At 45.9% G+C, this 23,492-nt stretch overlaps 1 protein-coding gene and 1 non-coding gene across 2 annotated transcripts in view; both read right to left on the bottom strand.

Moving 5' to 3' along the window:
- The window catches only part of LHFPL2 (LHFPL tetraspan subfamily member 2), a 153,751-nt gene that overhangs the window by 118,342 nt on the left and 11,917 nt on the right, over window positions 1-23,492 (bottom strand). The window contains exon 2 of the mRNA XM_025438374.3: window positions 19,693-19,767. The gene's annotated coding sequence lies outside the window, so the exon portion shown is untranslated. The remainder of the gene's footprint in view (window positions 1-19,692; window positions 19,768-23,492) is intronic.
- On the bottom strand, window positions 21,973-22,076 carry LOC112654180 (U6 spliceosomal RNA). The gene has a single exon (XR_003132847.1). It is a non-coding gene; the product is annotated as a U6 spliceosomal RNA (small nuclear RNA).

The raw sequence follows: 23,492 nt of genomic DNA, 5'->3' as shown, positions 1-23,492 counted from the left end.
TTTAGTTTCTTAAGGAAACTCCCCCAGCAAATATCATTCTCAATGGGGAAAAACTGAGAGCTTTTCCCCTAAGGTCAGGAAGACAACAGGGATGTCTACTCTCATCACTGTTGTTCACCATAGTCCTAGAAGTCCTAGCCTCAGCAATCAGACAACAAAAAGAAATGAAAGGCATTCAAATTGGCAAAGAAGTCAAACTCTCACTTTTTGCAGATGACATGATACTCTATGTGGAAAACCCAAAAGACTCCACCCTAAAACTGCCAGAGCTCATATAGGAATTCAGCAACATGGCAGGATATAAAATCAACACACAGAAATCAGTTGCATTTCTATATCCTAACAGTGAGACAGAAGAAAGAGAAATTATGGAATCGATCCCATTTACAATTGAACCAAAAACTATAAGATACTTAGGAATAAACCTAACCAAAGAGGTTAAGGATCTATACCCTAAAAACTACAGAACACTTCTGAAAGAAATTGAGGAAGACACAAAGAGGTGGAAAAAATATTCCATGCTCGTGGATCGGAAGAATTAATATTGTGAAATGTCTATTTAGTTAAAATGACTACCCAGAGTAGTCTACACTTTCAAATGCAATCCCAATCAAAATACCATCAGCATTTTTCAAAGAGCTGGAACAAATAATTCTAAAATTTGTATGAAACCAAAAAAGACCCCAAATAGCCAGAGGAATGCTGAAAAAGAAAACCAAAGCTGGTGGCATCACAATGCTGGGCTTCAAGCAGTATCACAAAGCTGTGATCATCAAGACAGTATGGTACTGGCACAAAAACAGACACATAGATCAATGATGCATCTGTTTTTCTAAAAAGAATCTTTTTCTAGGGAGAATAATGGTCATCTTTTATTACAGGATGAAAATTCACTGTCATACATCAGAAGCTCCTGAAAAGTAATAGCCTGATCTTCAGGCTGGTGAAGCACCTGCCTCAGCCAGTAGTTCCCAGTGTAGCTGGAGTCGGCTAGTCCAACTCACGGACTCTCCAGTGGAAGATCCTGAAGCCATGGAACCAGCTGCCTCCTCATTCACACATGCTCACTTTCCTGCTCTGGGACTTGGTGAGAGGCAAGGTAGGATAGTAGGTTCAGGAAATGCCAGCTGGGCCCTCTGTTCTCAGCCTGTGGCCCTGAGTGGGGAATCGCTAAATGCAACTTCTTCATAAAGGAGCAGGAGAATAGAGATCAGACGCCTCGGGCCTGCTCCACTGCTGCACAGATGCCACCAGTGGGCCACTAGGAAAGCCAGTCTGCTTAGGATCAGTAAGCATGCCCACCACACAGTGGCCAGATTCCACCGAGGAGCAAAGGGTCTAAACTAGCAGTTAATAGGTCTGTAAGAGGCCCACTGTGGATCAAAAACTTCAGCTTGCATCGGAGACGGTATGGGGAGGAGAATCCAGAGCAGGGCAAGATCCATGTGGCCTGAGATAAAGAAAGGACTGGAACTCAGAGTGGAACTCAGCCTGGGCTTGAATTCTGTTCCTTGTCAGTCTCTGCAATCCAGACATGGTAAGAATCGCTGATCCTGGCCCACGGGGCTTCTGGGCTCCCTTCTCAATAACTGACATATCAGAGCCTGAGGAGGTGATGAGGGGCTCGGCCTCAAGCCCCAGGAAGCCACGCCAGAGGCCTGAGGTAAGAGCACTGCAGGAGGGGAAACGGCCACGTGTTGGGCCCTGGCTACAGCAGGAGGCTGGGTGGCGGAGGACAGGGAGACAAGTCTTGGGGCTGCGGCAGGATGAGCACAGGGGTACTTAGAGCAGGGGCTGGCGAAGCTGGCAGGTATGCGTCGTGACAAGGAATTTGGATTTTATCCTGGTGCAGCAGAAGAGTGGAAGATTTTAAGTGGGGCATGAATATAGTTGAATTGGTAGCTTAATTTACATTTTTAACAATCCTGACAGCTGCTGTGTGTATGTAATGAATCATGTGGGAGGTCAAACTTTTCAAGTGTTACTGAAAATCTATTGTGAAAATTCAGAATGTATTGAGGCCACGAAGCAGTCTTTTTCTGAACCATTTTCCCCACAGGTGGTACAGACAAGCTCCTAGAACTTCTAGCACACTCCCACATTCTTTAAAAACCCACAGTACACTGTAAGATGGCCCTTTCTGGCAATGTATTTCTGACACAATTTTAATTTGGGGGTGTTTCTCCTCCAAAAGCAAAACAAAAGAAAACAGTAAGAAAAATACACAGTTGATCCTTGAACAAGTTAGGAGTTAGGTGTTCTGATCGCTGCACAGTAAAAAATCACATGTAATTTTGATTCCCCAAAACTTGACTACTAATAAAGAGCCTACCCTTGACCAGAAGTCTTGCCGATAACACAATTAACATATATTTTGTTATATGTATTACATACTATATTCTTATAATACAGTAAGCTGTAAGAATGTTATTAAGAAAACCACATGGTAAAGAATATATGTTTACAATACTGTGTTGACTCAAAATCCACATATTAAGTGGACCCAGACATTCAAACCCAGGTTGTCCAAGAGTCAACTGTACTCTTTTATAGCAAAGGGCTATACTTTCACTAGATATTTTGTTACCAATTAATGCAAAGTTAGCTGTTTATTGACAATTCATAGCACTTTCTACTATCTCCTTACTATTCAAACTCTGATACTATGAAAACATTTCCTTTCAGATTAAAAAGATTTTTTTCACTAGTTCAATAATGATAGAGAAATAGAAGTATCACCCCAGCCTTTTACAAAGATTTCCCCTTCAAAAGTAAAAATAAGAAAATAGCCACTAAAGCAAATGGTTAGTGTAGAATATGATTTGCATCTTTTAGAACTGGAATGCCCTTATATAATCACTCTTTCAAAACTTATGAAAATATGTCTATTTATCTAGAGCCTTCCATTAAGCAGTTAAAGTGCTTTACAAATATCATCCTCATAATAACCCCATAAAGAGAGGAGAGTTTGCTATAAAAGTTCATTGGGCGTGAAAACTTGGCTCAGTTATTCAACAGCTTGATCCAAAAGCAATTATTAAAATTAATTTTTAACAGCAACAAAAATAATTTGGCTGAAAAAGTAAACTAATAAGCAGTCAACTAGTTACCCATGGAACATTTCCTCTACACAAAGGCTGCCATTCGTTACCCCAACACACCAAATTACTTCTATGAAACCAGCTCCTATAAATTGCAATAGCCCAGAGGACTGGTGTCAGGGCTGTCTTGAAAGCACTGGACTCCATTTTATAGTAGCACCTGGTCCTACATTTGTAGTGCCCTTATGTCTGGCACCAAATGAGCTGGGGAGATAGTGATTTCCTAATGAATTATGGCTGAGTAAAAGAGCCTTCATGGTGCATGTGGGATAGTCCACTAATTGCTGAAGGACATACAGATTCACTCCAGCCTCCCCTCCCTGGTGAGCTCCACTATTTGCACATCTGGCAATCCTGAGGTCATCCTGGCAGATTAAAACATCAAAGGGATGGGGTGGCTCTGTGGAGCAAGCAGTTGTGCACGGATGTACTTGCTGGTGCAAAATGCCAACTACCATAAGCCCTTTCCCAGGTTCTGAGGAGCAGAGGCCATAGGAAGGAGGCCAAGTCTATGGAATCTACCACTTGGAGGTCAATGCCTCCTTTGCCAGCTTTCTATCTCCATTGTCGGCTATTTCTCTCTTTAGCCATGGTCATATTTCCCAGATGAGAAATGAATGCGGCATAAAAGCAGCTGGTTCTATATGATAATGAGAGGCTTAAAACATGCACTTAGTTTTCCTGGTTCTTAAATCCAGGATTATCTGATATATCCCTAGAAGTGACTAGAAATGACCAGGCAAGGAAACCTTCCCAATCTCTTCATTGCATGGCATGGTGAAAAAAGGATTCATGGTCCTCCTTTGCCACCCACTAGTTGTGTTATTTGCACAAGTGACTTGTATCCACTAAACCTCTGTTGCCTCATCTGTTAAATGGGTATAATACTCCACAGGGAGGTTGTGAAGATTACATATGCTAATGAATGTGCAATGCCTGGCATGAAACAGATGCAAATTATTGTCCACCTTCTTCTGTTTTCAGTGATTTCCATCCTTTTGTACCTGTTATTCTCAACTGCAAATTTTTTAATCCATTCAAAATGGACTATCCATATCTATTTCATACTAATAGGCCAGGGTAGTGATTTAAAATTGGCTTTGGATCAAGCAGAGCTGTGGTCAAAAACCCAGTTGTACTACTTATTGGCTGTCTGAGCTTGGGAAAGTTTATGGAAGCCATGACTCAGTTTCATCAGGTGTCAATGGATTACTAGGAACATAACTGCAAGGGGGTAAACCGTGGTCTTTCTCAGCCCTAGTCGGTATCGTCCCTGGGGCCTAGGGCACCCTAAACAAATGCCACTTCCTAACAACACTTTCTTTGCTTGGTCATGAGACACCAGACAGTAGCCCACAAGACCTTAGAAATAATGCCTCTTGGCTGATGTTGATTTGGGTGCCCATGCTGTTTGAAACATTAGTGGGTGACAGGATTTACCTCTAAAGTTTAAAAGCTTTGGTAGGTAAAATATGCCTGAACAGTTCTGGAATCTGGTCTGGTCACCCTCAATGCCCCTGGGAGGACTAGCCTGATGTGCCTGGGCACTTGCAAGAAGACTCAGGACTGTTTCCAGCTGGCCCCTTAATGAAGCAGAGTCCAACAGAGAAACGCTACTAAAACAACTAGACCCGCCTTATCTGGCCAGGGACTCTCTTCACACCTCCCCTGGGTCTTAGGAGGGGGGCGGTGGGGAGATGGTAAGAAAGCTCCTTCTTACCCATACACTGAGTACTGAGCCTCAGGGTAAAGCCCATTCATTTTTCACAGAGAAAGAATCTACTTTCGAAGTCCACCTCTAAAATTAGAAAAGCAGTCCTAAATCAGACCATTACAAGTGCTTCTCACAGTGTCTGGCACACAAACCTATTGTTTTCTATCGCAAGACTCTACCCATTTATTAGAAGTCTTTTGAGAAATACTCTATAATTATGTTGTATATTTGAACTTAAAATTGTGGTGAAATTGGCTCCACAAATATAAAAATGAGCATCAATATAGTTCATGTTTAGAAAAAGAAAAAAATAAGACTAAAAGATTCAGGCATAGGGAGTCAGTCTTGGGACCCATGAGAATGACACTTTATTCAGGAGAAGCCATCCCTGCACATGGGTTGCTAACTCTTTCTTGAAGCACATCCTGGCTAATCCTGTTCTAACCCATTTGATCATCACAGAAACGACAACGCCGATTCACAGATGAGGGGACTGAAGAAAAGAGACTCTAAGTAAATTTCCAAAGATCACCCAACTGGTAAATTGTCAGAGCTGGTTTCAAACTCTGGCATCTGGCTCTAAAACCTGGCCTTTTAATCACTCTACTCTTAGTCACAACTTCTAAATCAAATTTCAAGACCCTTTCTCCATCATAATTTGCAGAAGAGCCTTTGCCTTAACATCTACAATGTGGGCAGCATTAACATTTCAGGAGAGATTCCTATGCAGACAGTTAGGATCCCTGGTTCCTATTCCCTATTCCTGCCTTAGAACAGACTAATCTCCCTCCTAGATCCAAATGCCCCTGGTATATGGAAGGGAAAGGGGGAGAGGACAGGAGACAACCTTGCCCCCATTAAGAACCATTATAGTAAACAGAAAACAAAATTGAAAGGACATCAAGAAAACTTAAACAAGAAATACCTGTTAGAAAGCAAAGGAAGATAAAGAAATGAGAGACAAAGGGAAGGTACACACCAGATTTCCTCCCCTTTCCTGCACTGTTCAATAGGTAATTAGACTAAAACAATCCAAACTTCTGAGAAGTCATCAGAACCCAGCAGCTAATAGAAGACTGGTTTCTGAAAACAAATCCATATATGGTAGGCATTCTTAATCTGTTCTTTCATAAACTCTAAGCCCAAGATTTCAAATTAACCTATGACCTGCCAGACAATCTTCAGTCCACAAATCTGACCTCTTGATGGGAGCATGGTGGAAAGTTCTCAACTGTGTTCAGCCTCATCTAAGAGAACTCAGGCGGTCCCAGAATAAAAACTTGAATTTGGATTCAAAGCCTGGTTGCTACAATTAATAAGAACCTATATTCTGACAAAGGGACAAGCATTTGGCTTCAAAAATATAGACAGCCAAGAAGGTCAAGCTGATGAACACAACAAGAAGTAAAACACCCACACTCCTTCCTCAGGCTGCCCTCACTTCTCCATCATTAGATGGGGTGCCACTCTGAGAGACCATCTAAAGGTAACTCCCCTAGCTGACTACAGAGAGAGGGTTACCTCTGCAAAGCCGGGCTTAGGATGTAGGATTTGAAGTGCCCGGTGATGCTTATGCTCCTAAGAACTGGAACACCTGCCATAAAGTTATACCGTCTCATCCATCACCTATTCACCACTCCTTCTTGTCTTCCTCCTTCATTCTGCCCTCTACTCTCTTTCCCCTCCTTCCATTCCCTTGGCAAATCCAAACATCTTTCCCCAGGCTTCCTTTGTAATTACCCTAACAATGGGCTTCTTCTGAGGACAATTTTACACAGAAATCATAAAGCCAGAAAGGGATTTTGGCAAGAATTCCAAAGCAATCACATCCAGATTTCAGAAAACCATGCCAGAAGATACTCAGCTCCCCTAATCCCTGGTCTATGTACTGACATGTGCCAAAGAGAACAGGAAAGGATGCTAAAAGGGATGAGGATAAGGGTGACCGTAACAAGTCCCCCTAAGGAAGTCTCATTTACACTAGCAATCATTCACAGCTTTGGCAAAGATAGTCACAGCCCTCCTTGCAGTATTTCAGCCAACAACATAGCAGCCTGCCTCTTCTCGCTGACACCAGCATTAACAATGACATCCCTGGAGGTCCACACTGCTAACAACCTGGGCTTGTTTATATTTTGACACCAATCTGCAAAAAGGCAGCTTCCTCAGCCCACCTGCCTGATTCAGGAGAAGCCATCCCTGCACAGGGGCTGCTAATTCTGACTTTCTTGAAGCACATCCTGGCTTCTGGGAGAGCTCCCCCTACAAAATGTGAAGCATCAACTCTCCTCTGATGATGGTCATTACATTATTTTCAGGCTTTCTTAAAAGTGCCAGGCACTCCCTATTTACAAGGATACTATTAGCTCTCTTGCAAGAAAGAGAGGAGTTCAAATCATTGCATACCTTTCCTCCCTAACCAGCTAAACACAAGGGATGCTTCGGTCTGTTAAAAACCCAAAGTGCCATTTTTGCAACCTACACTTTAACACTGCTCATCTCTAGGAAAGACACCTCTTAGAGTGCCCACAAGTCCAGGACGGGATTTAGGACGAACTGATCTAATCTTCTAAGAACTGAAAAGCTCTCTCAAAGTGTAGACTTATTTGGACCTTAGGATGTCAGAAAAACAATCTGGAAATAAGGCACCAAAAGAAGGCATAGGCTCTGACCCTACTAACCTCCAGGTTAAACCAGAGCAGCTTCACATTTGTTGAAAGGCTATTACTAAGTGGTATTTCTTAAAATTAAGACATTCGTTATTAGTTTAATAGACTATGCCAGAAAGACATGAAAGCCAGTCAGCCAGCAGAGTGAGACAAAACATGGTCATGATTACCCTGGAAAAGTTCTTTAGGAAGAGCAACAAGCCATATCTCAAGAAGCTTCTAGAATAAGTTTTTCAGTAAACAACTTTTTATAGTGTCTCACGTTTTGTGGGTCAGGAATTTGGAGGAGCAGTGGGGTGATGCTTCTGTCCCAGAGGCGGCACGCGGTGGGCGGTGGGCTAGTCCACAGCATCGAGGTGGCTTCATTCACATTTCAGTGAGGATGCATGGACGGCTGGCTTCAGGAGACTGGCCACTGCATCACCGGCCACAAAGGCTATAGGGCAGACCTTTTCAACAACAGCTCAGGGCTGGAAAAGCAGTGTTCCTGCAAACAAGCCAGAAACTGCACGGCCCTCTATGACCCAGCCTCAGAAGCCACACCATGACACTTGCTCTGACCTCAATGGTCAGAGTGGTGATAGGCCACCCAGATTCAAGGAGGTGGAACTTATTTTAAAATCCAGAAGCTCCCCAGCCATATTGTCTAAAACATAATTCAAAGACTCTGAGGTAAAGTTAATTTGCACTTGAACCTGGATGTAAACTCAGAATTGCTTGATTCAGGGTTTGGGCCAGACAAAAAAGAACCAGAGTGATTGCTTTTCAAAAACCTGGTCAAAAACAGCAGGGAAACAGCCCGATGGCATTATCCAGTCTCGATAAAGACACCTGAGGTTGAGAAATTGGCCATATGCCCTACTACTACCAGGAAATTCTGAACTGACAAGGTAGAGATTTGGGTAACTGGACCAATCACTCTTCTTTATACAGCTCCGGCCGTCAGAAACTTCCAAGAGAGATTTCACTGAGGCTGCCTTCCCTTGAGACATGAATCCCTAATGCTTTACACTCATCGCCTCTGAGTCATCCCTTGCACAGTACACTCACTATTTTCTCTAACTCATACTCACGGAGGCAAGATGATGTGTGACAGGACCTTGACCTGAGATCACCTGAGGGAACAACTGGCTGAAGGCACCCTCTAGCACTCTCGGTGTTCTCAGCCAAGGTCACTGGGCCCTCCCCTCCGCCTCCTCCCTGCCAGCACATCTGGCCAAGTCTCAGGGTGGGAGTCCTACTGACATCGAGTCAGTAGAGGCTAGGGACGCTGCTCAACACCCTACAATGCACCACACGGCCCCATGACAAAGAACTATTCCCCACAAAATGTCAAAAGCACCAAGACTGGGCAGCTGTGCCGCAAGGCACGCACTCTAACGGAGGGGACTGTGAGGCAGACCCGCCTAGAGGCCTCATTACCCCTCCCTCCGGGTCTCCGAACTGTGCACGTACAGTTGATTTTCTAGGAGTTAAATGTGCACATGTGGTGGCTCCACTGGAGTACCTCGATTTTATTTCATTTTTAAAGGCTTTTATTTATTTATTTGAGAGAGTGAGAGTAAGAAAGAGAAGAGAGCATGAGTGGGGTGGGGCGGGGGGGAGAGGGAGCAACAGACTCCTGGCCTCGGAGCAGGGAGCCCCACGTGGGACTTGATCCCAGGACCCTGGGGATCATGACCTGAGCCGAAGGCAGATGCTTGAGCCACCTGGGCACCCTGAATACCTCAATTTTAAAAAGTGTTGTTCTCCCGAGTCTGAAAATCCTAATTCTCAGGAAACTATTCTTTAACTTAATTTTTAAAAGTCACTTTTAATTTAGATGGCCCAGTCACTCAGGTAATACCGAAGACAAACAAGAAACAAATGTTAGGGATTCAGTACTCGGTGGCCCCCATATGCTCTGCTCTTTTGTTTCTTAATAAGCAGGAATGTTTACGCACGGGTATCAGCAAGCCCGTTAGGGACTAACAGCCCCCCTTTCCGTGCTGGCACCTGTGCAGTGTGGGGTGGGGGCGTCCTTTACATCTGTCATCTCACAGCAGGACAATGGCAGCAGTGACACAGATGCGGCCCAAATGGCCAAACACGCCGTGGCCCTGCTCTCTGCCCCTCCACCACACAGACACCTGCCTGCACTCCTGAGGCGTCGCTCTCCTCCCGCCGTCATGCTCTCCCACATGCCCTGCTCTGTTTGTGGCACAGCTTTATCCTTACAAATCAAAAGCTGTCAACTTAGCAGACAGAAAACTCCATTTATAAACTCTTATGTTCACCTTCGGAAACTCCTGATGGTCATTTTTATTGGGTCTCTTCCACCACAAATTTGTAAAGCTACTTCCTATTTCAAACATTAATTGCTATTTTCCTCTTAAAACAAGGTTTCAATGACACCAGTACATGGCACATAAAACCACAATTCCCTCAGTGAAATAAATTACATCGCTGGGCTGGTGCAAACTGCAGCAGCAGACTATTAGCAGGCCAGGCCCGTTAATGGTGTGTGATGTGTTGCCATTCTCCCAAGACAAACATAAACACTTGCCACACAATTTTGGCTTTGCATCTCCTTTCCCACTAACATTTTACCCCAGGAGGTCGAATCTTAGCTGTCCCAGAGTAGGTGGCCACTGAGCACGGCCCTCCCTTGGTAGGCATTTCTCCCAACCAACCCGGACTCTCGAACCAATCTGCCACAGGGCTAATTTAATTTCTAAATGGCTATTAATTTGACCTCATGTCAAATACTGACTCTAGAACTCCTTTGATCCTAAAGGCAGAGGAAGCCCTGGGAGATGCCCATGTACAGAAACCGTCTGCCCCAGACAAAGGGTAAACACAGGCCCCAAGTGCCAGGAAACTCCGTCCACAGCAGGCTGTGACACGGAAGCAGCGGCCTCCGTGTTGAGGAGGCAGGACAGGCCTCAAAACAACATCAGTTATAAACATGCCCCAAGCACCTCTGCAGAGCACGGCAACAATTCTGAAGAAAGGTCCAGAAACTACTGGATTACTCAGGTAGACTTGCTCCCATTGTAGAAGCAATGATGCTTGCCACCTACTCGGAATGCCTTACCTCCGTCATCTCAGTTCATTCTCATAAGAGTTCCAGAGTGGGGTATGACTATCCTCTTTCTACAGAGAAGGAAGCTGAGCCCTAGAAAGACTGGTAACTTGCCTAAGGTTGTAGAGCCTGCGTGTGGAGAGCAGAGACTGGAACCCAAGCCCTCTTGACACAAGGCTAGGTTTTCCCCACCACAACCCCCCCACCCCCACCCCAAACACAGACTCAGTCCAGCCCCGGCCTTGGCCAGGGCCCCAGCAGTAAAATGGGGCTGGAAAGGGCTGTCTCCCAAATATTCTCTTCTCCCAAAAACCTGATATGATACATAGCTCTCTAATGTTCAGTAACTGGTACAATACTTAAACAGACTGCATAATCAGCTAACAAAATCCAATGCTGTGTATTTAATCATTAACATTTTTAGGCTTTAGAAAATGCACGCTCCTTAGTTTCCAGGTGAGCTGGGCTGCTTGTCGGGTACAACCAGGCTCCAGTTACAAGGACTAGAAGACAAGGACCAAGACATCCTTGCAACCCGGCCAGACTGGAGGAAAAACTCAGTCTTCTCATGAAGACCTTAGGGTTCAGGTGTTAGAAACAGAGGTTGATTAAACTAGGGTGGAGATCAGGGATTGAATCCTGGTTCCTGGGAAAGAGCACAGCAGGGAAAGTGATCAACTAGAAAAAACATGGAAGGAATAAGTGGAAGAAAAGATGAACGCGTTAAAGACTTTTCTGAATTTTAAAGTTCTCTGAATTATAAAAACAAGAGCAAGATATCAGCAAAATAACCACAGACTTTGATTCTTACACTCCTACTCTATAAAACTATACTTATATGATTTATACCTGATTTGGGAGTAAATAATGGGTGTGTAAAGTACAATAAGTGCAATAAGAAAATCATGAATATGAACTCCTCTTTTAACTGATTAACATTAAACTTGTAAGCTAGTTAGAATGCTATGAATCCACAATTCCATCACATTTGAACATTTAATTTTGTCAATGTGAACACTACTATCTAAACCTCCATTAACTTTTTTTCTGCCTCTTGGCTACAGACCCCATAGACTGCTTTAAAAAAAGATAAAGAGAACTACTGAAATTAAACTATGCCACCTGCAATAAAATAAAGAAAGAAATAAAAAGCATGCCTTCATGAATAGGCAATGCTGCACCACTTTTCCACTAAAAGGTCTGTTTTCTAAATTACCCTTCATAAATGTGCAGAGCTCACAGCTGGGGAGTCAGGCATTCCCACCTCACGTTTGCTTGTACATATTAGAATCCTGAAGAGACTAATCAGGTATTCCCCACATGTAAATGATTTCAGGAAACTAGATATTCCAAATAAGCTGCTTTTGTCGACTTATATATATAGTGTTAAAAACTGAATTTGTTTCTAATTTGCATGGTTTTGCACACAGAATATTTTCAGTTCAATTTAAACATTTGCCATTCATTTCCAAAGCACTATGCTTTGGAAGTGCACATGCACATCAGGACAGGGACACAAATAACTCCACTGGTGACAAAGAACAGCCCCCATGAAAAGTTCAAACACCAGACTGTGAGGGCACTACCGCAAAATCACTTCCCAAAGCCTCATTTTCACCAAAAACCAAAGTAATGATTAATGCCACTGTGCAAGATTTAGCTTGCTCTTTTTTTATTCAAGCTTTAACAATCTAGCCAATGGAATCATTCTTCTTCCTGCTATGGAGACCTGGTCAGACCCACCTTTGGTCTGCAGCATGCCTGCCGGCCCTAGATCAATAAGCCCTGTGTTCTTTAATACAGAACAGGAGCCACTAACCCAGCTGACTTTCTGTAGTCATCAATCAGGGTTAGACTACAGCTTGTCTCATAACCCACCAGAAGATGGAATGTCTGCCACATACTTCCTAGAAAGATGCAAGGACACATCGTACGAGATCAGTATCAGCAGAAGTCAGATAAACCAGTGAAAGGGCCATCAGGGAGGAAGAACTTCCAGAAAGAATAGTGTTCTCATTCCCTGACGTGACACAGAAAATTCCACACGAAAGTGGTTAGTTGCCAAGGGTTCCAGAAGAGGCACTCTTGCCCCTGGACATCAAGGCCATATGATGAAGCCCAAAGGTCAATTTAAATTTAAAGGTCAATTTATACCTCCATCGAGGATGGGGTGATGGGTAGATGGACCAGGTTCACTGGGTGGACAAAACCCACCAAGCACCAAACAATAACATGTCCTCACTCAGTATTTGTGAATTTAAACAAAAGTCATTGCCTTACAAATTCTCTTTGGCAACTTTCAGGATTTATTTTTTAAAGTAAGTAAACCCTACCCCTAACACGAGGGCTCCCCAATTCATAACTCCGAGATCAATGCTTTACCAACTGAGCCAGCCAGGCACCCCCTCTTTGGCAACTTTTAATCTTGAATTAACCAACCTCCTGTAGCTGAACTTTAAAATTTCATGTAATGGTAAATCTTGTTTTGTAACTGGAAAGTTCACCAGGGGAGAAGCGAACAGCACCGCCTTGCCTTATGGGCCTGACGCAGCAGCGTGGCTTCCCACCGCGGGCCCCTGGGGACAGCGCCCTCCTGGGACCTAGTGACTCGCTCGGGGCCAGTGACAGACAGAGCCGGTGCGGCAATGAGCTGGGCAGTGGCAGAGACCTGGTCTGCTGGCTCACGGCCTCCGTCAGTACAGAGAACGGAGTCCTCCTCCGTCCCTGCAAGGCGCGGCCCGGCCCGAGCCCGTCCTGCCATCACGCCACGGGCCTTGTACACGCGCACCTCAGGCACACTCGAAGGCCCGAGGCTTCCCCCGAAAACGAGGCCCGGGGCGGCAGGAGGGCGGGCTCCTGACTGCGGGTACCGTCAGGGGTGGGGGGCAACCCCAAGCCTGTGTGCTCCACAATTGTCTGGATGCCTCCAGGGAGGCTGCGAGGAGGGCCGCCACCTCTCCACGGCCCAGGCTCTGCCCCTTGCACACAACAATGTCGCTGTGCTTCCTCCCACCCATCCCCGGCCTCAGAAGGCCTGTCTTCCCCTCGACTTCACCACCAACTTTCTGTGATCCGGGTCATCCTGTCGCGTCTCGATTTTCTAATCTACACGTAATTACAATCAGCTACATGAAAGCTACTTGGCACCTCTTCTCACACTTTCTTCAGACTATAAAGACACCTCAGAGAGCACTGGACTAGGAGTCAGAAGTCCTATGTTCATCTGTATCATCAGTCACCTAACAAGTGCATATTAAGCCCCTGCTACATGCCAGGGACCAAAGTTACAAAGATGAACGGGCAAGACAGACAAGGGCCCGTGACCTCAGGAGGTTTTGGTCAAGTCATTCGCCATCTTTAACTGAAATCAAAGGGCTTGCACAAGCTCTTTTAAGTCCCTTCCAGCTCTCCTATTCTGTTCTCCCCGCTTTCGTGCCAAGAGGGGACTGAAGCATTCTGGAATGTTCTGCTTCCCTGAGCAGATGCTATTTTTACTCCACGTACATATAGCTCAGGCTGCAGACGTGTGACTTATCTCCATTCTGCCAAGCATAAACGACTCATTTTCATCCCAGAGTTTATTAGACCGAGTGGAGCCCTCCTCCAGAAGGCCCACTGGCAGGCACAGCTCAGGCTCTCTGGCACAGAGACCCTCACAGCCCCACTCCTTCCACACAGAGGAAATCTGGTTCCTTCAGATCAAAACTACACAAAAACAGGAGCAGGGCTGCCAAGGCTTCCTCACATGTCGCCTGGGTTTGTTTATTTCTTCTTCATCAACTCACATCATTTCTGACACTGCACTTCAACTTCCTGGACACAGCCAGGGAGAAAAGCTTTTAAGATGCACTGAAGTACGGCCAACTTCTGATTAGCCACGGTAATGGAGGAAAGGATCAGCATGGCCAAGGCAAGAGGACTCCTGCCTCTAAGTCCCACAGGGCACAGATTCTTGAAAAGAATGGGGAGAAGTGTTAGGGAAACAAGTGAACCCCCCTTCCCCAACTGCCCTCAGTTAACATTTCAGGAAACACTTGGCTGGAGTTTTGCTTTCTGGGAGTTCCCAAGAATACCACATCTACGAGAAAGGGAGAGGCCTCCAGTTTCCATTATCACTTTATAGGGGGAAATATCAGCTCCTGAATCAATGGGGGAATAGATTTTGATAAGAACTATACAAACTGAATCTATGACTAAATGTCCTTAACAGTGCTTAAGGTTTTTATTAGCACATCTTCAGAAAAGTTTTCTGTTTCTCAGACCTAAGTTCACAAATACTAAGCAGAAATGTATGCGGTAGAGGGGGAGAAGCTGGAGAGAAGGAAGCAATCAGCCGTGAGATAGTAGGAGAGTGAATGAAGATGCTCATGGGAAAAGCTGGGCCCCAGAAACCAAGCAGCAAGCGGCAGGGGTGTGGACACTTGAGGCCACGGTCCTTCCTGATCACACTCACGGGCATTCCAGAAGTTACTCAACACGTCTTGACGATTTCAGACATACAAATAGGCCTCCCCATGCTCCCCTCTCCCATCCTCCCCAGCCCCCACCCCGCCTTGCCCTACCCACCCTGGTCCCTTTGCTCCCACTCCCCGGGCTGCCTTGGGGAATGGTGCCAGCTGGTGGCTGGTGCACAGAACTATTAACCACTACTTTTCTCTGGTTCCCTTGGAAGAATCTTCATCATTCTCCTCCTCTTTCCTCGGTTTCTTTCATAATGACCAGAGAGAACCTAATTTGAAAGTTAAAAGTCCGGAGGGAAGCCCGGCTCCCCTACTGCCCTCCTGGGAGACATAGGATAAGACCCCGAGCCTCTCCCCACCTCACTCTCTTCTCTGTAAACCCGGGTAGGAGGACATGCCTCCCGAGCAGGGCTTTGGGATGTGGCTGACATGAACACACACCGGGGACAGGACAGCGCCAAGCAAAGAGCAGCACAGCTCTCACCTTTCTGCCGATCCCCCGGTAAGATGTGACACCTGAACGCTACTCCGCTGCCAGGCATGTGACGACCATCATGCTCCAAATAAATAAACGTGTCAACAGGTGACTGGCAAGCCTGCCCCAGAACTAAAGCACGTGATCCTGATTCTAAAGGCGCTCTCTTGCCTGGTGGTTCCTTTATTTTCAGGGTGAATGCCACGTTCCTGAGCGATTGGCAGAGCTCCACCATGTTGGGACACACACCTGTTGGGATCTACTGTTGTGAAGTCCCTAACTCAGAGAGCCGGAGAACCTGTGCTCCCGGCCCTGGTGCCCAGAATGGCGACTGTGCCTCCCCAGGCCCTCCCCTGGTGCCCAGAAACACAGCGCAGGCCTGCTGGGAGGGGAAAGGCCAGCGCCCTCGAGGCTCCGCTGCATCCCCAAATGCCATCCCACCATGATAAAGACCTCAAAGAGGATAATGAAATTATCTCCTCTGCCTTTTATTCCTCAGTAACAACCACAAAATTAGATGAAATGACCCCTTGCTCCTCTAATTTAAGGCCTATTTTATTACCTTCAACCCCAATTCTCTCTCCTTTAAACAGATCTAAGACCCCGAAGACCCACAAGCCAATGGGATTAGTAATTGACAGCTCCTTCCTCCAGGCCTGTTCTCCAGAGGGCGCTTCTCCTTCCTCCAGGGTGGGGTCACAATCAGTTCAATCTTCATGCTTCAGAGACATCCCCTTTGAACAAGATCAGATGTTTCTCCACCCCTGCCTGGTGCTCCGCTCAAAGGAGCAGCAGCCCCTTCTGGCTCAGAGCATTAATGTCAACTCAGCCAGAAAGGCAAAGGCAAAAAGAAGAGGTCAACACAGTTAATTGTCCACCAGGCTCAGATGCAGGCCCCCTCAAACTCGCACCTTGGGAGGGCTGATCACCCCCATAAAATACTAACTGCACTTTGAACCTAGGAACAAGGAGAGTGAGGACTATTTTCCCCAGCCTGCTGCGCTGCAATGGGAGCTCCAGCTATTTGTTTTCTTTTTCAGTTTGTGGCCATAAAGGGGAGAAGGACACTCTGCAGCAACTCCAGGCAGGCGGGAGGGAAAGGCAGGGAGGTGAGCCCCAGGCTTGGCTGTCAGGAAATAAAGGAGAGGAAAGATAAGCATCAATGGCGGTGGTATAAGGGGAGCCAAGCAGGGCTTCCTCCAGCTTTGAGGAAGAGACCTGAAAGAGCACGACTGCAGAAGCCCAGAAGGGACCTGAGAGGACAGGATTCCAGGAGCCTCAGAAACAAACCACGTGTAAGAAAGGCTTTATAGAGAAAAGCAACCATTTAAAATTTAAAATGCAGAGTATTTACTCTTCATCATTAAAAGAGATGAAAGAGGAAATTCTTTTACCCTCTTTTACCTATTTGGGAAAGTTACTTTTATTGACTAGTTATCCAAAGGCCTCCTTCCAACTCAGGGCTGTAATTGTAAAAAGATGCTAAGAAACTGACAACAGCCATTTCTTAACTGAAAGAGGACGTGAGAATGATCAAAACAACAGTTGTTTAAAAAAGCCAAAGTCCAAGATATTCCATTTACAAGCAAGTCTACCTGGAAACAAGTACTTGTAAGTTACCTTTGACATCAACAACAAGCTCCTATAGTGAGTAAGACAAACCAGCCAACAAATCACAGCTGACAAGCGACCTGATCAAAGTACAAAGTGGCTCCTAAATGATGCATTGGCTGTGCCCTAAACACGGAAAAAAAGCAAACTCTTCCCAAAGATGTCAATTCCTGGGTGCAGCTTGGCAATGAAACTTGAAAGCCTATTTTGGAGACTTTACTTCTTCTTAAGAAGAAAAAAAGATAAAGGCTGAAGCCTGACCAAAAAATCAAAGACACCTGAAGGGAGAGGCACCATTTACTGTGTGTATCTGCAAGCAGCTGAAGTCTGGGTTCCCTGGCATTTCAGCGATGAAGGACGTGGCCAGTCAGAGACCAGCACGCTAATGATACTGGAGTCACAGTTGCTGTGTCCGCTGGTTGCCTTTGCTCTGATGGTTCCCAAACGTCTACCCTGGATACAAGGGGCCCATGCTGGACAGTGTCTTTGGATCAAGGCCAACACTCCAAACAACTATAGTAAACATACACGCACACGCACACAGGCCCTGATATACAAATTCTACTGCTGAGGCACCAGAAACCCATCTTTAGAAACAGTAAACATTTCATGAAAGAAGAACCTCCCTCCCCCAAAACACAAAGTTCAGAACTCTAAGAAAATTCAGGAACTATATCACTTCTTGGGCTAATTAGAATGAAGTGGGGTAGTCAAGATTCAACTAGAGAAGGCTAGTGAAGCGTGTCTGAATGCATATGTCCTTGTGAGAGCCCCGTAGAGAGGGGGACCAGCTCAGTACCTTGATGATTTGACCTACATCATTCTCTTTCTAACTACAGTAGGCTCGTGTTGTAAAAGAGGAGTCACTCTGAGAATCAGGTAACTTCTAGAGGCTCCGTGAGTTGCTAACTCTTACCAACTGGTAAGCACTCCCCAAGGATCTGGCGGTGGAAAGAGGAGACACACAGCCACCACCTGACATTCAGCTTCTGTAGTGATAGTGCAACACATAACAGGCAAGAATACCTCAAATTCCCAAAGCTACTAAAAAACTAAAACTCACTCCAATTTTAACATCTGGGCTTTTAAGTCGCAATTAATTTCCTCAATTTATTTTTCAAGTGTAAGAGACAAACTGGCTTCTACGGAGACTGGAAATTCCTGGGCAAAGCTGAAGTCCTCACTCTTCCCCAGCCCTAGGAAATTTTAAGAACACGAATAGGGTCAGCTGAGAGTCAAATTTCTTGTACTGCTTTGTCTTTCACTAAATTCCTAACCAAAGCAGCTGGAAAGGCTGAATGATAAGTAGCGTTAATGTAGCAGCAAGATGGGAAGGCAAAAGTAAAGACTCAAGACCATACTCTCCTCCTATGTGAAGACCCAGGTCTCACTCTGGTTTCAATATTCAGTGAACCACCACCGTGGAGGTTGCTACTCCCCACCCACAGGATGAAGCAAAATGGCATTGAGCCAGTTAGCACACACCTCAAGGAACCCATTGTACTGAGAAGTTTGGGGGAGACTGGGTTGCGCACTGATTTAAAAGCTTTTTGTTAGAATTAGCTAAACCTCAACTGTGTTTTAAAACACATGCCCAAACCACTCAGAAATGTTTTTATTTCCTCAGTTGTAAATTGGGAAAGTCTACTGCTTATTCCTTTACTGCCTATACATTTAGACACATGTTCAATCCCAGGGCTGACCAGGGCACCCGGGGTCTGGTTGACAGTGGTCTCTCCCAGGGTGGCCAAGAGGGCTGGCTGCTCGTGGCCACAGGCTGTGGTTTAGTACACTAGTGCTCCATAACCCGCTTATTACTCCACACAATGACACGAAAATGTGTAACTTACCCTTTTCATCAGGGGGAGGAGTCTAAATTCCTATTGACTTAATATATTATGGTAAATTCTCAATTATGCATGGCAATATGAGCAAAAAGGCATAGAGCTGATCCAAAAAGGCATTCTATGAATCACTTCACTGGTTTAGAAATACATTATGATTCTTTTTTGTGGCCAAGCCATAGCTGAGCTTACAAGGGTTTGGTTTTTTTCTTTTTCATTAGACATATTTATTCATTTGTTGAAAATCTCTTCCATGCCAGGAAACATGCTAGGTGGTGGGAGATGGCAGCAAAGGAGCTCACAGCCTAGAGGAAAAAGTTGTGTGCGAACGCAGAAGTAAAGCTCACCTAGCAAGCGAGCGGCCGCATGAGCCGAAAAGCAGTGATGGGTTCTGCTGTAAAGCTGGGGGAAAGACTATGCTCCACAAAGCCTCTCGCTGAAGCAGTCTGACAATAACAAATGAAAACTAAAATTCTGAAAAGAATTCCAAAGGACCAACTCACATGGATGGGAGAAGGGAGCCCGTCTCAAAGAAAAGAATTTGGTAGTGAGAAGGCCAGCAACAAACGACCAGGAGAAAGCCAGTCAAGTACACATCTTCACCCCATTAAGTCTCAACTTCATACCTTACAGGTAATGTCTCCCTACATATACAGATTTCCTTGGTATGAATGAGAACTTTGGGTGGTCATGAGAGTGCATCATGATGGCTAGAGTTTTCCTACAACCCACCTGAGCATGAGCTGGTCCTTACCTGTATGAGCGCCCTTTCACAAGGAGCAAAAACCACAATCCAGCCGTAAATTCAAGAGTTTGCTTCCCAGCTTACCTGAAAAACAACAGGAAAGGGCCATTTTTGTTAATTTGGAACAAGCAGTCTTTTAATGTTTCCAGGGCAGACCTGCAGACCTTGCCCAGGGCTCTTCAGTCTCCAAGCAGAAAGCCTGGCTGGGGGAGGGTGGGTCACAGAGACTTGGGTTAAAACCCCAGTGTTGGAACTCAGTGACAGGGTAACTGAAAGCCAGGTACGCAGCCTACCTGTGCCTTGGTTTCCTCCCTTGCAGCACCCATCTCACAGAACAACCATGCCATGCCTAGAGTCATATGAATGAATATGTGATGGGTTCACCGCCCCTCGGAGCTTATAATCCAGAGAGACAGAGAAATAAACAGGCAGTCATCAGGAGCCTGATGCAGCTGATAGGAGCTGAAGAGAGAAAAATACAAGGTGATGTGAAGCCTTTACAGAAGCCCTAGCTGGTCCTAGTGGGGTCAAAGGAAGCTCGCCAGAGCCGGTGATGGCTATGCTGAGGTCTGCCAAGCAGGAGTTGTCCAGACTAAGAGGACAAGCAAACAGCCTGCCAGGTAGAAGCACCCACAAAATGAGATGCCCTGGAAGCAAGAAGAATATAGTGAGTTCGCCAAAGAAAGGGGTCAATGACCACTGGAGTATTTCGGGGCCAAGAGGAAGACTAGCAAGACATATAGCTGTAACAGGAGGGAATCACAAAAGGCCATGCAGCCATTCTAGGAGAATAAGGCCAAGGCGAATCTATGAAGGGTCTTACACAGGAAAGTAACATGGTCCAGGAACACCACAGACAAGAAGGTGCCAGAGGGAGGCAATGAGAGTCCAACTCAGCTACCCCGAATGCCATAGTTGGTCTGTGTAGGGAGGACCGAGAGAGAGAGAAAGAGAGAGAGAGAGAGAGAGAGAGGGGCCCCTCTGGCATTCCAGGGAACCACTACTTCTGAATTACTATCTCCTCTGGCCTGGGGCAATTCCCCACAGGCAGACACCCCATGGGGAGTGTCCTGCCCCAACACACCCTCCAGGAAGTCCACGAGTGCCTGGTGTCACAGTGGTTCTCAGAGTGTGGTCCCCAGACCAGCAGCAGCAGCATCAACTGGGAATGTGTTAGAAATGAAGGGGAGGAGGGCGGGGGGTGGGAGTGAATGGGTGACGGGCACTGGGTGTTATTCTGTATGTTAGTAAATTGAACACCAATAAAAAAAAAAATTAAAAAAAAAAAAAAAAAAAGAAATGCAAATTCTCAGCCCATCCCAGACCTAGCAACTCAATCTCTGGAGGTGGGGCCCAGCAGTGTGTGTTATTAAAAGCCCTCCAGGGGTGTGTGTGGGAGGTTTAGTCAATTAAGCTTCTGCCTCTGCTCAGGTCATGATTCCAGGGTCCTGGGACTGAACCCCATGTTGGGCCCCCTGCTCAGTGGGGAGCCTGCTTTTCCCTCTCCTCCCTGCTCATGCTCTCTCTCTCAAATAAATAAACAGTATCTCTAAGATAGATAGATAGATAGATAGATAGATAGATAGATAGATAGATAGATAGGAGCCCTCCAGGTGATTCATTTTTATTTTTTTAAAGACTTTTTATTTATTTATTCATCGGGGGGGGGGGCAAAGACACAGGCAGAGGGAGAAACAGGCTACATGCTGGGAGCCCGAGCAGGACTCGATCCCGGGTCTCCAGGACCACACCCTGGGCTGAAGGCGGCGCTACCACCGAGCCACTAGGGCTGCCCCCTCCAGGTGATTCAGATGCTCCCTAAAGGCAGTAAGCACTAAATGGGTGCGGTATCAGGACAGGGGTTGGGGAGAGCATAGGGCTGGCCTGGTCTATTACTTACAATGTTCATTTTTGTTTACAAGAAAATACATAACTTTGTCGGTGCTTGGAACCTCTCCTAGCCCTGCAGACTGATGGGTAGAGAGGCCAGGGCCCACCGCTGTGGGAGGATTTCATTTCCCCAAGAAATGCCACATCCCCTTCTGCAGACTGCATTTGCTTTAGGGCAGGCAAAGGGAACTCCAGTGTCAGTAAAGTGGACACACACTTCTCTCACTTATTTACTCATTCATTCATTCATTTTTATTTTTTTAAAGGTTTCTATTTATTTTTTTTAAGGTTTTAAAAGTAATCTCTGTACCCAACGTGGGACTCAAACTCACAACCCCGAGATCAAGAGCTGCGTGCTCTTTCAACTGAGCCAGCCAGGCGCCTCTCATTCATTGATTTTTAAATACGGAATGCTTCCCAGATTTGTCTGCCGTCCTTGTGCAGGGGCCACGCTCATCTCTGTATCATTCCACCCTTAGTATACGTGCTGCCGAAGTGAGCACACACTTCTCCTTTCATAAAATGCTTCTCCTCCCACCTAGATATAGAATCTGACCACTCCAGAAAAGAAACAGGCCATCCAGAAAGCTCTATGTGGTTGCATGCAAGGGTCAGGTTTCTTTCTGGAGTGTGGAGCACCCTCTGTGGTTACAGAGATACCAACGCCCAGGAGCCATCAAGTAATTCGAGGTTGAGAAAAGCTCGATTCAGCTCCCTCTCTCTCTGAATATCTATCTTCTCTAAGAAAGAAAAAAATTACCCTTCCTCCCAATAAAAGTCTATTTCTCTAAAGAGCAGACAAATTTTTATAGTCTTATGTTTCTATAGTGCTTGCTTTTCTTTCCAAAACATATCTCCAAAACATAAACACAGTATTCGGGTTAACAGAGATCATGGGGATACACCGCGTGCCCCAACCTCACTCAGCTTCCGGAGTTGGCCCCTCTTGGGGCAAAGCCACAGCGAGAGTGGCTGAGCTGCAGGATGTCCAGCAGGTCAAGCAAACCATGGAGTCCAGGGGCACAGCAATGCTGCAGAAATCCCCAGCCTCCGCTACACCGCACCCGAAGGCCACACAGCCCAGCTCCCCGGCCTCCACCGCTGCTCTGTGCAGGTGGTGCCCACGCCGTCTAATGGCCTCTCGTGGGCCCCACATGGCCAATCCATCCTGCACCCCTCACTGCCCACACCAGGTAACTACTGTTCGCCATCTCCCCTACCAGACTCTCAGCTCCCTGAGGGGCTCAGGAAGCTTGTGCTGAACAAATGACTGAATACCCAGACCGACAGACTCCCCTACAATAATAATTTCAGGCCTAGATTCTTCCCCTCATGTTCTCTAGCCCAAAGAAGTAAGGTGACTTGTCCAAGGTCACTGAACAAGTTCATGGTCACACCACGGGAGGCAGGATAGATGGTTCTCAGTGCTTTCCAACACTCACAGGCTGTGTGTTCCCACCTTTCTTGGGCACCAGGAAACCAGCACCCCTTGAAGACAAAGCTATTTTATTTGTAATAGAGTGGGTTGGTTTGGTGTGTGTTTCATCTCAAGACTCTGCCCAAGAGCATGAAGGAACATCTTGTGAATCTTAGAATTAGGGCCCTAAGCCCAATCTAAAGACACAGCAGGGGCTCTGGGGGCAGCAGGGGTAGGAAATGGCCATCAATGAGGGTGTGGGTCAGTCTTCATAAAACTTTCCAGGGTTCTGGTGCCTGGGATGTACTTCTGTGTAACTTGTCTATCATTTCAGGCCTATTCAGCCAGCAGGGGCAAATATAATCTCCCAACTCATCATCATGCTATTCTGAAAACACACTGTAACACTCAAACAAGCTCTGGCTTTGGTAAGAGAGAGGATGTCCAAGTTCAGAGTTCAGCCAGGAACTATGAACTATTCTTTGCAGATTAAGAGAGAGAA

This window comes from Canis lupus, chromosome 3 (assembly GCF_003254725.2).
Source record: "Canis lupus dingo isolate Sandy chromosome 3, ASM325472v2, whole genome shotgun sequence".
Taxonomy (NCBI): domain Eukaryota; kingdom Metazoa; phylum Chordata; class Mammalia; order Carnivora; family Canidae; genus Canis; species Canis lupus.
Note: the sequence above shows the minus strand (reverse complement) of the source record. Positions and strands in the feature narration are given on the sequence as shown.